The sequence below is a fragment of the Triticum dicoccoides genome, chromosome 7B, assembly GCF_002162155.2.
Source record: "Triticum dicoccoides isolate Atlit2015 ecotype Zavitan chromosome 7B, WEW_v2.0, whole genome shotgun sequence".
Taxonomy (NCBI): domain Eukaryota; kingdom Viridiplantae; phylum Streptophyta; class Magnoliopsida; order Poales; family Poaceae; genus Triticum; species Triticum dicoccoides.
In genome coordinates, this window is record NC_041393.1 from 125,701,189 (window position 1) to 125,717,854 (window position 16,666).

Genomic DNA, 16,666 nt, shown 5'->3' on the forward strand with positions numbered 1-16,666 from the left:
TCGGGGTCCTCCTCCTCTCGATCCCGATCCAATCGGGGGAGAGAGGGGAGGGGTGAGATATTTTCGGGGGGTGTGGGTGTTTGGGCTAGGGTTTCCTCCCTGGTGGGGGGGTTATGGAGGGGAGGTAGCGGGGCGGTTGGGCCGGCCCGTTCGGGCGGCGGAGGCCAGCTGGGCCACTTGGCCCAGCGGGGGGGGGGTATGTTATTTTTGTTTTGTTTTGTTTTGTTTCTTTTTATTTATTTTCCTTTCTGTTTTATTCAATTTAAAATATTTATGCATTTTCTAAAAATGTGTTTACTTCACCATAATTATCTATGCAATATTTGACACGGTCCGAACATTTTTGTTTTAAAGTTTGAAAACTTTGTTTGTTTGCCAAAAATTCAAGTTTGAATTCGAATCGTTTTGAACTAACGCGAGATTAGCGACAGTAACGGAGGTGACATGGCGTCATTAGCAGAGGTTACTGTAGCTTGATTACCCGGGCATCACATAGAAGATATCAAGTATTTCATTTTTCTTAAGAGGATGATGAGGCAAAGCATTAAGTAGCTGGCAAATCCTGCCCCAAGCTTGTGGGAGAATCTCTTCTTTAGTTTGCACAAAGTTAAATATTTAGTGTAAGGTAGCTTGTTTCTTATGAGCAGGAAAATATTTTCCAGAGAAGTAATAAATCATATCATGGGGACTACGCACACAACCAGGAGTAAGAGTATTGTACCAAGCTTTAGCATCATCCTTTAATGAGAAAGGAAATAATTTGAGAATAAAGTAGTATCGAGTTTTCTCATCATGCGTAAAAAGGGTGGCTATATCATTCAACTTAGTAAGATGTGCCACAACAGTTTCAGTTTCATAACCATGGAAAGGATCAGATTCAACCAAGGTAATTAACACTGGGTCGACAGAGAATTCATAATCCCTATCATCAATAAAGATAGGTGAAGTAGCAAACTTAGGATCACATTTCATTCTAGCATTCGGAGATTTTTCCTTATACTTGCATAATAATTTCTCTAGATCATCTCTATCATTGCAAGCAAGAATTTCTCTAGTTGTTTCTTCACTCATAACATGACCTTCCAGTACCTTAGGCAATTCATATCTAGCAAGGCTAGTTCTAGCAGGTGTTTCAGGAGTTTCTGTTTCAAGAACATCATCAGATTCAACAACATCATGTTGTATTACTCTAGCAATTTGTTCATCAAGAAATTCACCAATTGGCACATCATCATTATCAAGCAAGGTACTAGCATCATCATAAGCATCATTCATAGTAGAAGTAGCATCATTAGTAACTTGCGACATATTAGAATTGATAGCATGTGGTGGTGTTGCAAGTTTACTCATAACAGAAGGTGAATCTAAAGCAGAACTGGATGGCAGTTCCTTGCCTCCCCTCGTCTTTGAGGGATAAATCTTAGTCTTTAGATCCTTCAGATTCTTCATAGTGATAATATGATAATAATCCCAAGTGAATCAACAAATATAGTTATGCTCCCCGGCAACGGCGCCAGAAAAAGGTCTTGATAACCCACAAGTATAGGGGATTGCAATAGTTATCGAGGGTAAAGTATTCAACCCAAGTTTATAGATTCGACACAAGGGGAGCCAAAGAATATTTGAAGGTATTAGCAGCTGAGTTGTCAATTCAACCACACATGGAGATTAATTATCTGCAGCAAAGTGACCAGTAGCACAGTAGTTTGATAGTTTTGATAGTAGTAGTAGCAACAACGGTAACAGTAACAGTAATAGCAGTAATTCGTTGCAAGTGTAACAGTGATAATAGCAGTAGTAACGCAACAAGATCAATATAAATAAATTAGTAGGCATTGGATCGGTGACTTGTTGGATGATATTCATCATGTGACAGTTATAACCTAGGGCGATACGACACTAGCTCCAGTTCATCGATATAATGTAGGCATGTATTCCGTAAATAGTCACACGTGCTTTATTAAAAGAACTTGCATGACATCTTTTGTCCTACCCTCCTGTGGCAGCGGGATCCATATTGGAAACTCAGGGATATTAAGGCCTCCTTTTAATAGAGAACTGGAACAAAGCATTAACACATAGTGAATACATGAACTCCTCAAACTACGGTCATCACCGAGAGTGGGCCCGGTTGTTGTCACTCCGGGGTTGTCGGATCATAGCACGTCGTAGGTGACTATAACTTGCAAGATCGGATCTAAAATATGGATATAATGATGAATTCCTAAACGGTTCAGATCTAAAATCATGGCACCCGAGCCCAAAGTGACAAGCATTAAGCATAGCAAAGTCATAGCAACATCAATCTAAGAACATAGTGGATATTAGGGATCAGGCCCTAACAAAACTAACTCGATTACATGATGAATCTCATCCAACTCCTCACCGACCAGTGAGCCTACGAGGGAATTACTCACTCCCGGTGGGGAGCATCATGGAATTGGTGATGGAGATTGGTTGGTGATGAAGAACGAAGATCCCCCTCTCCGGAGCCCCAAACGGACTCCAGATCTGCCCTCCCAAGGAAGAACAGGGCTTGGCGGAGGCTCCGTCTCGTGAAACGTGATAATTCTTTCTCCCTGATTTTTTCTGGAATAATGTGAATTTATAGTATCAGGGGGGTCGTCAGCGGGGCCACCAGGTGGGCACAACCCACCAGGGTGCGCGCGCCCTGGTGGGTTGTGCCCACCCAGGGCCCCCTCTTCGATGGTTGTTGGCTCCAAAAATCTTCATTTATTCCATAAAAAATCCTCGCAAAGTTTCACTTTATTTCGAGAACTTTTATTTCTGCACAAAAAGAACACCATGGTAGTTTTGCTGAAAACAGCGTCAATCCGGGGTTAGTTTCATTCAAATCATGAAAATTAGAGTCCAAAACAAGAGGAAAAGCGTGATAAAAAGTAGATACGTTGGAGATGTATCAACCCACTGCGGAAAGCCTTGCCCACGAGGGTGCGCGATGAAGAGTGATGCCTGCAGTCCCCGCCATGTATGTCGACCAGCAGCTCGCGCCCCTACTCCCTGGAGATGCATCGTAAAGAAACATCGTTGGGCCGTTTACGGTACAGCTCACCATCCTGGATGCAGTATGCGGTGGCCTGGCAAGCCACGCGCTCCACGTCTTCCTCCTTCTCCGGCAAGGTCCACTGAAGCAAGTACACCTTGAACTCCTCGGTCCAACACCCCTCCTGAGGCTCGAGCGCGAGGAGCAGACGGGCCCTCGAGGTTGGGCCGCAAGCTGGGGTGCCTGTCGTAGGGGCTCTGGGGAGGTCCTCTTGAGGTGGTGCTGACTCAACGGTGGGGGGGGGGGCTGACGGCTTGAAGAGTCGTTCCTCGAAGACTCCTGGCTCCTGAGGCAGCCGTCGGGACGCCCTCTTGGCGATGTCGTCCGCCTCCTTGTTTGTGCCTCATGGCACATGCTGCAATTCCAAGCCCAAGAATTGTTTTTCCATTTTGCGTACCTCCTCGAGGTATGCTTCCATGTGCTCGTCCTTCGAGGTGTACTCTTTGTTGGAGAAGTTGACGAGGAGCTGGGAGTCGCCTCTGATGGTGAGACGTTTCACACCTAATGTTGCCGCAGCCCCGAGGCCGGTAATTAGGCCTTCGTATTCTGCAGTGTTGTTGGAGACCTTTTCACCTTGCTGGAAGCAACATTGTACAGCGTAGTAGAGCTTGTACTTGGTGGGTGAAATGAGCACTGCTCCAGCCCCCACGCCCTGGTGCGTGAACGCGCCGTCGAAGTACATGATCCATCCGTCTGGCGACTTGTCTCCGGGCAGGAGAGAACGGTCCTCGCATACTTCACAAACAGGGACGTCGGTCCATTCTGCCATGAAATCTGCGAGGGTCGCGCCCTTAATGACCCTGGTGGTGCTGAACTCCCGCTGGAATGCCTGCAGCTCGATGTTCCACTCTGCGACCCTTCCCGCATCGTTAGGGCTCCGGAGCACCCTCTCCAGCAGGTAAGCGGAGACAACCTTGATGGGGTGGTCTTGGAAGTAGTGGCGCAACTTCCGGGAGGTGACAAGGAGCACGAGTAACAGCTTTTGCGGCATGGGATAGCACGCCCGTACCTCACGTAGCACCGTGCTGACGAAGTACACCGGGTGCTCGACGAGGGAGGAGGCATTGGTGAGGTCTTGTACCTCCTGAGTATGCTTGCCCTCAGGGGTCTTGCCGTTTGCCGTGCCAGCCGTGGCCTCAGGAGCACTATCCTCAGGAGCTTGGTCATCTGTCAGGGTAGCTGAGGCCTCAGGAGCGCCGTCCTGAAGCCGCTACGCTTCAACCAGTTGCCGAGTGCTGCTCCGCATGCCCTTCCGGGTGCTCTTACCGGACCGCCACTAGCATTGCGTTGGCCGAGTGAGGCGTGGCGGCCAGGTAGAGCACTAGGGGCTCGAGGGGGCATGACGCTACCATCACCGGCAGGCTGGTGAGGTACTTCTTGAGGTCTTGGAATGCTGCATCGGCCTCCGGAGTCCACTCGAATGGTCCTTTCTTTTTCATCAGCTTGAAGAATGGGAGGGCGCATTCTCCCATCTTGGAGATGAAGCGCCCTAGCAAGGTCACACAGCCCGCCAGCTTCTGCATCTCCTTGAGGGTTTGTGGCGGGATCATCCTTTCTATGGCCTTGACTTTCTCTGGGTTGGCCTCGATCCCTCTGTGCGACACTAGGAAACCCAGCAGCTTGCCGGAGGGGACGCCAAACACACATTTCTCCAGGTTAAGCCGCAGATCCACCTTGCGCAGACTGGCAAATGTTTCCTCCAGATCTTTGATGAGGGTCATTGCCTCCTGAGACTTCACCACTATGTCGTTGACGTAAGCCTCGATGTTCCTCCCAAGCTGGTAGCCCAGAGCGATGTGCATTAGCCGTTGAAAGGTTTCTCCAGCATTACATAGCCCGAATGGCATGCAGGTGTAGCAGTACACCCCGCATGAGGTCAGGAAAGCCGTCTTCTCCACATCTTGCACAACCATCTTGATTTGGTGATAGCCTAAGAAGGCGTCCAAAAAACACAGCAGGTCGCACTCGGCGGTGGAGTCGATGATCTTATCGATGCGTGGGAGCGGTAAAGGGTCTTGAGGGCAAGCCATTTTGAGGTTGGTGAAATCGACGCACATGTGCTCCTTCCCGCCCTTCTTGGGGACAATAACCGGGTTCGCCAGCCATTCCGGGTACCACACCTCCCGAATGACAGCAGCATCCTGCAGCTTGCGAGTATCTTGGACGATGAATGTCTGCTTCACCATGGACTGCCGTCGCGCCTTCTACTTCACTGGGCGCATGTTAGGGCACACCCTCAGGTGATGCTCGATTATTCCCCCCGGGATCCCTACCAGATCCTTCGGCTCCCACGTGAACACTTCCTTGTTGACGCGTAAGAAGCTGACAAATGCCTTTTCTTGATCTGGAGGGAGGTCGGTACCTATGCTGAAGGTGGCGCCTGATGCTCCGTCTTCATCAATCGACACTTGCTTCATCTCAGCACGATCTTGGGAGAACAACTATTTCTTCTTTGCTGGTGCAGCCCCCGGGGCCTCTGGGGCTCCTTCCTCACTTGACTGTGCGGCCGCCACAGTCCTGAAGGTGAGCTTGAGGGCCAACAACACTTCCTTGGTGTCTCCTACCATAGTGAGGACGCCGCTACTCCCCGGCATCTTCATGAGGTTGTAGGTGATACGTCTCCAACATATCTATAAATTTTTTATTGTTCCATGCTATTATATTAACCGTTTTGGATGTTTAATGGGCTTTACTAAGCACTTTTATATTATTTTGGGGACTAACCTATTAACCGGAGGACCAGCCCAAATTGCTGTTTTTTTCTATTTCAGTGTTTCGCAGAGAAGGAATATCAAACGGAGTCCAAACGGAATGAAACCTTCGAGAGAGTTATTTTTGGAACTAATGCAATCCAGAGACTTGGAGTGGACGTCAAGAAAGAAACGAGGTGGCCACGAGGCAGGGAGGCGCCCCCCACCCTTGTGGGCCCCTCGTGGCTCCCCTGACCGACTTCCTTCACCTATATATACTCATATACCCTGAAAACATCGAGGAGCACCACGAAATCCTATTTCCACCGCTGCAACCTTCCGTACCCGTGAGATCCCATCTTGGGGCCTTTTCCGGTGCTCCGCCAGAGGGAGAACTGATCACGAAGGGCTTCTACATCAACACCATAGCCTCTCCGATGAAGTGTGAGTAGTTTACCATAGACCTTCAGGTCCATAGTTATTAGCTAGATGGCTTCTTCTCTCTCTCTTTGATTCTCAATACAAAGTTCTCCTCGATCTTCTTGGAGATCTATTTGATGTAATTCTTTTTGCAGTGTGTTTGTCGAGATCCGATGAATTGTGTGTTTATTATAAAGATTATCTATGAACAATATTTGAATCTCCTCTGAATTCTTTTATGTATGATTGGTTATCTTTGCAAGTCTCTTTGAATTATCAGTTTGGTTTGGCCTACTAGATTGATCTTTCTTGCAATGGGAGAAGTGCTTAGCTTTGGGTTCAATCTTGCGGTGTCCTTTCCCAGTGACAGCAGGGGCAGCAAGGCACGTATTGTATTGTTGCCATCGAGGATAAAAAGATGGGGTTTATATCATATTGCTTGAGTTTATCCCTCTACATCATGTCATCCTGCCTAATGCGTTACTCTGTTCTTATGAACTTAATACTCTAGATGCATGCTGGATAGCGGTCGATGTGTGGAGTAATAGTAGTAGATGCAGAATCGTTTCGGTCTACTTGTCGCGAACGTGATGCCTATATACATGATCATGCCTAGATATTCTCATAACTATGCACTTTTCTATCAATTGCTCAACACTAATTTGTTCACCCACCGTAATACTTATGCTATCTTGAGAGAAGCCACTAGTGAAACCTATGGCCCCCGGGTCTATTTTCCATCATATAAGTTTCCGATCTACTTTATTTTGCAATCTTTACTTTCCAATCTATATCATAAAAATACCAAAAATATTTATATTATTATTATCTCTATCAGATCTCACTTTTGCAAGTGGCCGTGAAGGGATTGACAACCCCTTTATCGTGTTGGTTGCAAGGTTCTTATTTGTTTGTGTAGGTACGAGGGATTTGCGTGTAGCCTCCTACTGGATTGATACCTTGGTTCTCAAAACTGAGGGAAATACTTATGCTACTTTGCTGCATCACCCTTTCCTCTTCAAGGGAAAACCAACGCATGCTCAAGAGGTAGCAAGAAGGATTTCTGGCGCCGTTGCCGGGGAGGTCTACGCACAAGTCAAGACATACCAAGAACCCATCACAAACCCTTATCCCTCGCATTACATTATTTGCCATTTGCCTCTCATTTTCCTCTCCCCCACTTCACCCTTGCCGTTTTATTCGCCCTCTCTTTCCCGTTCGCCTCTTTTTCGCTTGCCTCTTGTGTGCTTGTGTGTTGGATTGTTTGTCACGATGGCTCAAGATAATACTAAATTGTGTGATTTCTCCAATACTAACAACAATGATTTTCTTAGCACTCCGATTGCTCCTCTACCGATGTTGAATCTTGTGAAATTAATGCTGCTTTGTTGAATCTTGTCATGAAAGATCAATTCTCTGGCCTTCCTAGTGAAGATGCCGCTACTCATCTAAACAACTTTGTTGATTTGTGTGATATGCAAAAGAGGAAAGACATGGATAATGATATTGTTAAATTGAAGCTATTTCCGTTTTCGCTTAGAGATCGTGCTAAAAGTTGGTTTTTGTCTTTGCCTAAAAACAGTATTGATTCATGGAATAAGTGCAAAGATGCTTTTATCTCTAAGTATTTTCCTCCCGCTAAGATCATCTCTCTTAGAAATGATATTATGAATTTTAAGCAACTTGATCATGAGCATGTTGCACAATCTTGGGAGAGGATGAAATTAATGATTCGCAATTGCCCTACACATGGATTAAATTTATGGATGATCATACAAATTTTTTATGCCGGATTGAACTTTGCTTCTAGAATTCTTTTAGATTCGGCTGCGGCAGGCACTTTTATGGAAATCACTTTAGGAGAAGCTACTAAACTCCTAGATAATATTATGGTTAATTATTCTCAATGGCACACCAAAAGATCTACTAGTAAAAAGGTTCATGCGATAGAAGAGATTAATGTTTTGAGTGGAAAGATGGATGAACTTATGAAATTGTTTGCTAATAAGAGTGCTCCTATTGATCCTAATGATATGCCTTTGTCTACTTTGATTGAGAATAATAATGAGTCTATGGATGTGAATTTTGTTGGTAGGAATAATTTTGGTAACCATGCGTATAGAGGAAACTTTAATCCTAGGCCGTTCCCTAGCAATTCCTTTAATAATTATGGTAATTCCTACAACAAATCTTATGGAAATTTTAATAAGATGCCCTCTGATTTTGAGATTAGTGTTAAAGAGTTTATGATTTCTCAAAAGAATTTCAATGCTTTGCTTGAAGAAAAATTGCCTAAGATTGATGAGTTGGCTAGGAACGTGGATAGAATTTCTCTTGATGTTGATTCTTTGAAACTTAGATCTATTCCACCTAAGCATGATATCAATGAGTCTCTTAAATCTATGAGAATTTCCATTGATGAGTGCAAGGAAAGAACCGCTAGGATGCGTGCTAAGAAAGATTGCTTTGTAAAAGCGTGTTCTTCTAGTTTTCATGATAATAGGGATGAAGATCTAAAAGTGATTGATGTGTCTCCTATTAAATCTTTGTTTTGCAATATGAATCTTGATAATGATGGGACTAGAGATGAGTCAACTTTAGTTAAAAGGCGTCCCAATGATTCAGAGTTTTTAGATCTTGATGCAAAAATTGGTAAAAGTGGGATTGAAGAGGTCAAAACTTTACATAGCAATGAACCCATTATTTTGGATTTCAAGGAATTTAATTATGATAATTGTTCTTTAATAGATTGTATTTCCTTGTTGCAATCCGTGTTAAAATCTCCTCATGCTTATAGTCAAAATAAAGCTTTTACTAAACATATCATTGATGCTTTAATGCAATCTTATGAAGAAAAACTTGAATTAGAAGTTTCTATCCCTAGAAAACTTTATGATGAGTGGGAACCTACTATTAAAATTAAAATTAAAGATCATGAATGCTATGCTTTGTGTGATTTGGGTGCTAGTGTTTCCACGATTCCAAAAACTTTGTGTGATGTGTTAGGTTTCCATGAATTTGATGATTGCTCTTTAAACTTGCACCTTGCGGATACCATCATTAAGAAACCTATGGGAAGGATTAATGATGTTCTTATTGTTGCAAATAGGAATTATGTGCCCATAGATTTTATTGTTCTTGATATAGATTGCAATCTTTCATGTCCTATTATTCTTGGTAGACCTTTCCTTAGAACGATTGGTGCAATTATTGATATGAAGGAAGGAAATATTAGATTCCAATTTCCATTAAGGAAAGGCATGGAACACTTTCCTAGGAAGGAAATCAAATTACCTTATGAATCTATTATGAGAGCCACCTATGAATTGAATACCAAAGATGGCAATACTTAGATCTATTCTCGCTTTTATGCGTAGCTAGGGGCGTTAAACGATAGCGTTTGTTGGGAGGCAACCCAATTTTAGTTTTGTTCTTAGCTTTTTGCTCCTGTTTAGTATTAAATAATTCATCTAGCCTCTGGTTAGATGTGGTTTTATGTTTTAATTAGTGTTTGTGCCAAGTAGAACCTATAGGATGATCTTGGGTGATAGTTAGATCTTGCTGAAAAACAGAAACTTTTGCACGCACGAGAATAATTTTAGTAAATCACAGAAACGTGATTGTTAGTTGATTATTTTTGCAGAAGATTAATAAACAAATTGCCTAGGACTTCCTATTTTTGTAGAATTTTTAGGGTTACAGAAGTATTCGAAAGTTACATATTACTACAGACTGTTCTGTTTTTGATAGATTCTTTTTTCGTGTGTTGTTTGCTTATTTTGATGAATCTATGGCTAGTATCGGGGGGTATGAACCATAGAGAAGTTGGAATATAGTAGGTTTAACACCAATATCAATAAAGAATGAGTTCATTACTGTACCTTAAAGTGGTGGTTGACTTTCTTACACTAACGGAGCTCATGAGATTTTCTGTTGAGTTTTGTGTTGTGAAGTTTTCAAGTTTTGGGTAAAGATTTGATGGATTATGGAATAAGGAGTGGCAAGAGCATAAGCTTGGGGATGCCCAAGTAACCCCAAGGTAAAATTCAAGGACAACCAAAAGCCTAAGCTTGGGGATGCCCCGGAAGGCATCCCCTCTTTCGTCTTCATCCATCGGTAACTTTACTTGATGCTATATTTTTATTCACCACATGATATGTGTTTTGCTTGGAACGTCTTGTATGATTTGAGTCTTTTCTTTTTAGTTTAACATAATCATCCTTTCTGTACACACCTTTTGGGAGAGACACACATGAATTGGAATTTATTAGAATACTCTATGTGCTTCACTTATATCTTTTGAGCTAGACAGTTTTGCTCTAGTACTTCACTTATATCTTTTTAGAGCACGGCAGTGGTTTTATTTTGTAGAAATTATTGATCTCTCATGCTTCACTTATATTATTTTGAGAGTCTTTTAGAACAGCATGGTATTTGCTTTGGTTATAAAATTAGTCCTAATATGATGCGCATCCAAGATAGGTATAATAAAAACTATCATATAGAGTGCATTGAACACTATGATCAATTTGATACTTGATAATTGTTTTGAGATATAAAGGTGGTAATGTTAGAGTCATGCTAGTTGGGTAATTATGAAATTGATAAATACTTGTGTTAAAGTTGGCAAGTCCCGTAGCATGCACGTATGGTAAACGTTGTGTGACAAATTTGAAGCATAGGGTGTTCTTTGATTGCCTTCCTTATGAGTGGAGGTCGGGACCGCGCGATGGTTAACTCCTACCAACCCTTCCCATAGGAGCATGCATAGTAGTACTTTTCCTCGAGGGATAATAAACTTTTGCAATAAGTATATGAGTTCTTTATGACTAATGTGAGTCCATGGATTATACGCACTCTTACCCTTCCATCAGCTAGCCTCTACAGTACCACGCATTGCCCTTTCTCACCTTGAGAGTTGGTGCAAACTTCGCCGGTGCATCCAAACCCCGTGATACAATACACTCTATCACACATAAACCTCCTTATATCTTCCTCAAAACAGCCACCATACCTACCTATTATGGCATTTCCATAGCCATTCTGAGATATATTGCCATGCAACTTTCCACCGTTCCGTTTATTACGACATGCTCCATCGTTGTCATATTGCTTTTGCATGATCATGTAGTTGACATCGTATTTGTGGCAAAGCCACCTTTATAATTCTTTCATACATGTCGCTCTTGATTCATTGCATAGAGTCATATTTTGTCCTAAGTGTTGAGTTGTAATTCTTGAGTTGTAAATAAATAGAAGTGTGATGAACTTCATTATTAGAGCATTGTCCCATGTGAGGAAAGGATGATAGAGACTATGATTCCCCCACAAGTCGGGATGAGACTCCGGACTTTATGAAACATAAAATAGGCCAAAGAAGCCCAAATAAAAAAGAGAGGCCAAAGAAGCCCAAAGAAAAAAAAAGAAAAAAAAGAAAAAATTGAATGTGAGAAAAGGAGAGAAGGGACAATGCTACTATCCTTTTCCACACTTGTGCTTCAAAGTAGCACCATGATCTTCATGATAGAGAGTCTCCTATGTTGTCACTTTCGTATACTGGTGGGAATTTTTCATTATAGGACTTGGCTTGTATATTCCAATGATGGGCTTCCTAAAAAATGCCCTAGGTCTTCGTGAGCAAGCAAGTTGGATGCACACCCACTTAGTTTCTTTTGATGAGCTTTCATACATTTATAGCTCTAGTGCATCCGTTGCATGGCAATCCCTACTCCTCGCGTTGACATCAATTGATGGGCATCTCCATAGCCCATTGATTAGCCGCGTCAATGTGAGACTTTCTCCTTTTTGTCTTCTCACATAATCCCTATCATCATACTCTACTCCACCCATAGTGCTATGTCTGTGGCTTACGCTCATGTATTGCGTAAGGGTTGAAAAAGCTGAAGCGCGTTAAAAAGAATGAACCAATTGCTTGGCTAAAACCGGGGTTGTGCATGATGGGAGCATTTTGTGTGACGAAAATGAAGCATGGCCAAACTATATGATTTTGTAGGGATAAGCTGTCTTTGGCTATGTTATTTTGATAAGACATGATTACTTTGTTAGTATGCTTGAAGTATTACTATTTTTATGTCAATATTAAACTTTTATCTTGAATCTTTTGGATCTGAACATTCATGCCACAATGAAGAAAATTACATTGAGAAATATGCTAGGTAGCATTCCACATCAAAATTTCTGTTTTTATCATTTACCTACTCGAGGACGAGCAGGAATTAAGCTTGGGGATGCTTGATAGTCTCCAACATATTTATAATTTTTGATTGTTCCATGCTATTATATTACCTGTTTTGGATGTTTAATGGGCTTTACTAAGCACTTTTATATTATTTTTGGGACTAACCTATTAACCGGAGGCCCAACCCAAATTGTTGCTGTTTTTGCCTATTTCAGTGTTTCGCAGAAAAGGAATATCAAACGGAGTCCAAATGGAATGAAACCGTCGGGAGAGTTATTTTTGGAACAAATGCAATCCAGGAGACTTGGAGTGGACGTCAAGAAAGAAATGAGGAGGCCATAAGGCAGGGAGGCGCCCCCCAAGGGGTGGGCGCACCCCCCACCCTCGTGGGCCCCTCGTGGCTCCACTGACTGACTTCCTTCGCCTATATATACTCATATACCCTGAAAACATCGAGGAGCACCACAAAACCCTATTTCTACCGCTGCAACCTTTTGTACCCGTGAGATCCCATCTTGGGGCCTTTTCCGGCGCTCCGCCAGAGGGGGAATCGATCATGGAGGGCTTCTACATCAACACCATAGCCTCTTCGATGAAGTGTGAGTAGTTTACAATAGACCTTCGGGTCCATAGTTATTAGCTAGATGGCTTCTTCTCTCTCTTTGATTCTCAATACAAAGTTCTCCTCGATCTTCTTGGAGATCTATTCGACGTAATTCTTTTTGCGGTGTGTTTGTCGAGATCCGATGTATTGTGGGTTTATGATAAAGATTATCTATGAACAATATTTGAATCTCCTCTGAATTCTTTTATGTATGATTGGTTATCTTTGCAAGTCTCTTCGAATTATTAGTTTGGTTTGGCCTACTAGATTGATCTTTCTTGCAATGGGAGAAGTGCTTAGCTTTGGGTTCAATCTTGCGGTGTCCTTTCCCAGTGACAGCAGGAGCAGCAAGGCACGTATTGTATTGTTGCCATCGAGGATAAAAAGATGGGGTTTGTATCATATTGCTTGATTTTATCCCTGTAAATCATGTCATCTTGCCTAATGCATTACTCTGTTCTTATGAACTTAATACTCTAGATGCATGCTGGATAGCGGTCGATGTGTGGAGTAATAGTAGTAGATGCAGAATCGTTTCGATCTACTTGTCGCGGACGTGATGCCTATATACATGATCATGCCTAGATATTCTCATAACTATGCACTTTTCTATCAATTGCTCGACACTAATTTGTTCACCCACCATAATACTTATGCTATCTTGAGAGAAGCCACTAGTGAAATCTATGGCCCACGGGTCTATTTTCCATCATATAAGTTTCCAATCTTCTTTGTTTTGCAATCTTTACTTTCCAATCTATATCATAAAAATACCAAAAATATTTATCTTATTATTATCTCTATCAGATCTCACTTTTGTAAGTGGCCGTGAAGGGATTGACAACCCCTTTATCGTGTTGGTTGCAAGGTTCTTATTTGTTTGTGTAGGTACGAGGGATTTGCGTGTAGCCTCCTACTGGATTGATACCTTGGTTCTCAAAACCGAGGGAAATACTTACACTACTTTGTTGCATCACCCTTTCCTCTTCAAGGGAAAACCAGCGCATGCTCAAGAGGTAGCAGTAGGCAGGGTGAGTTGCTGCCATGAACTTGGGCAAGGCTGGGTACCCGAGCATGGCGTTGTACGGGAGGCCGATTCGGGCAATGTCGAAGTCGATAAGCTTGGTGAGGTAGTTGTCGCGGGTGCCGAAGGTGACGGGGAGGCGGATCTGCCCTAGGGGCAGGTGGAGCCTTCGGCGACTCCAGAGAAAGGCTTGGTGGGGTGGAGCCGTCCATGGGGCACATGAAGCAAGCTGAATGCCTCCAAAGAGAGCACATTGCGGCCTGCTCCACCGTTGATGAGGGTCTTGGTGACCGCCATGTTGCAGATGGTGGGGGTGCAGAGCATCGGGAGCGCGTCGATGCTTGTGGTGGCCGCAGGGTGATCCCCTGAGTCGAAGGTGAGGTCAGCTTTAGGCGCCGCCCAGCCCGGGGGAGTTCCCAGCTGTATGCGGGCGGCACCCACTCGGCGGAAGAACTGCTTGACGTAGCAATCCGAGGGCGGCGCATGTGAACCATCGAGGAGGGCTGCGCCAGCATGGGGCGCTGGCGCCGCGAAGCGCGTGACGAAGAGGCCGCGCAGCTCCTCCTTGGAGGCCACTGAAGACCCTGGCAAGTTGAGCAGCCAGGCACGTGGCGCACCCGCGAGGGACATGGGGAGCTAGTTGGCCATGACCTTTTCGTCGCCGCCGGCGCCCAAACTGCCTCCTCGTACGCTTGGAGGAAACCTGCCGGATCTACCGCACCGTCATAGCGGGGTAGCAACTTCGGCTTGAATTTGGGTGGCCACTGCACCTGTCACAGGGCGGGGGTGAAAGCTCGGAGGCCCTCCGCTCCTCCGAAGGCGCGCGTCGATCCGGTCGATGGAGGAGCGTCCGCCATGAGATAGCGGAGCGTAGCAGACAGAGTGGCGGATCTTCGACGCACCCCTACCCGGCGCGCCAAATGTCAGATTTCGGGTTCCGCAAACCCTTGAGAGGTTTGAACTCTGGGATGCGTGCAAAGAACTCAACCTCGCCAGTCTACCTACTGGCCAGTCTCACAGCCTAGCTCGTTGAACTCAAGGAAAAGGAGACACAACAGTTTACCTAGGTTCGGGCCACCTTGCGGTGTAAAACCCTACTCCTTCTTTGTGGTGGATTGGCCTCGAGGGGCTGGGGATCAACTAGTATAGTGGAAAACAACCTCAGGAGGTGCTTTCATGAGATCAAGTGAGCTGGTGAGATGGTCAGGGTGGAATGGGTCTCATCCCCCTCTATGGTGGTGGCTAGGTCCTATTTATAGTGGCATTGGTCCTCTTCCCAAATGAAGGCGGGAAGGGATCCCACAACGACCAATTCGAAGGGAGACAACTAGTACATCTTATCCTGACAAAAGTAGTCTTCGCCTGCAAAAGCCTCTGGTTGTGACGTCGCGGTGGGCTCGGTGATGACCTCCATCCTGCCGTCCTTGCGGTCTTGGTCTTGTTGCACGGGAATGGAAACCTTTGACTGATTCCTCAAGACTCCACACCTGCGCTTGCTTCTTTAGCACCAAAGATAAAACTGCTGCACTGCGCCCGCTAGCGCCCGCCAGGCCTTGGTCAACATGGCTCACGTCATCTGAGCCTCACGAGGTGAGACTTGCATAGAGATTTCCGCTCCTCGGGAGCCAGCCTAAGGAGGTTGCTTCTCGTGGAGGTCTAGGTGTCGTTCGCCTCGCGAGGCTTGGCCCCTCACGAGGGTCTTGAGGTGTTGATGTCGAAGCTGGGCCATACCAGGCCGTCGATGGAGCCACGCCATGGGCCGCAGGCAGGCAAGTCTGGGTACCCCCGTTCCTAGAACGCCAACAAAATTGAAAAACTGAAGGGAGAACTTGAGGAGTGCAGGAAGGGAGCCATTACTCAGAAAATGGTGAGTAGAGAATAAGTCATCCGGTTTAAACTGGGTAGGTTGGAAGAGCAGGAGGAGTTGTTGTGGCTCACCGAGGGACACCGCAACAAAAGGTTTTTCAAAGCTTTTGCTACGGAGAGGAAAAAGAGTAACACGATAAAACATTTGAAGCGGGAGGATGGGGTGCGTGGGGGAAGATGGAAGATAATGTGGTGCAGAAGGTGTTACATGTATTGCGAGGCGGCGGTATGCATGAGGGATAGAACGACATGGTTGTAGTACGTACCCCAAAGATAAAGAACCTTGAATGGTTAAAAGATCTACACCCGATTAGCCTATCAATATTATATACAAGGTTGTACCCAAGGTCATTGCCAACCGGCTGAAGTACATCTTTGGGTAGATCATTTTGGACAACCAAAGCGAATTTATCCCAGGGTTTATCATTTCGGATAAAACTTCTTTTGGCATATGAGATGTCTTAGGCTTTGAAGAGGAAAAAGCCAACAACATGAGCAAAGCATATGATCGTAGTAGAGTTTTCTAGAGAGGATCCTAAACTAGTTGGGCTTCTGTGAGGGGTTTATCCAACTCATTTCCAAATGCATTAGAATGATGTCCTACAAATTTAAGGTGAATGACTCATACACGGAGAGTAGGGTGGCCAGGGTGGTCCTCGTATTAAGCCCATTAGTTTAGTAATACTCCATAAAAAAACACAGCGAGGCACAAGGAAGCATCTCAGCCCGAGTGGCGTAGTTGTAGGGTGGCCAGGGTGGTCCATGGACCGCCCTGGAGTTGAGCCCATTAGTTTAGTAC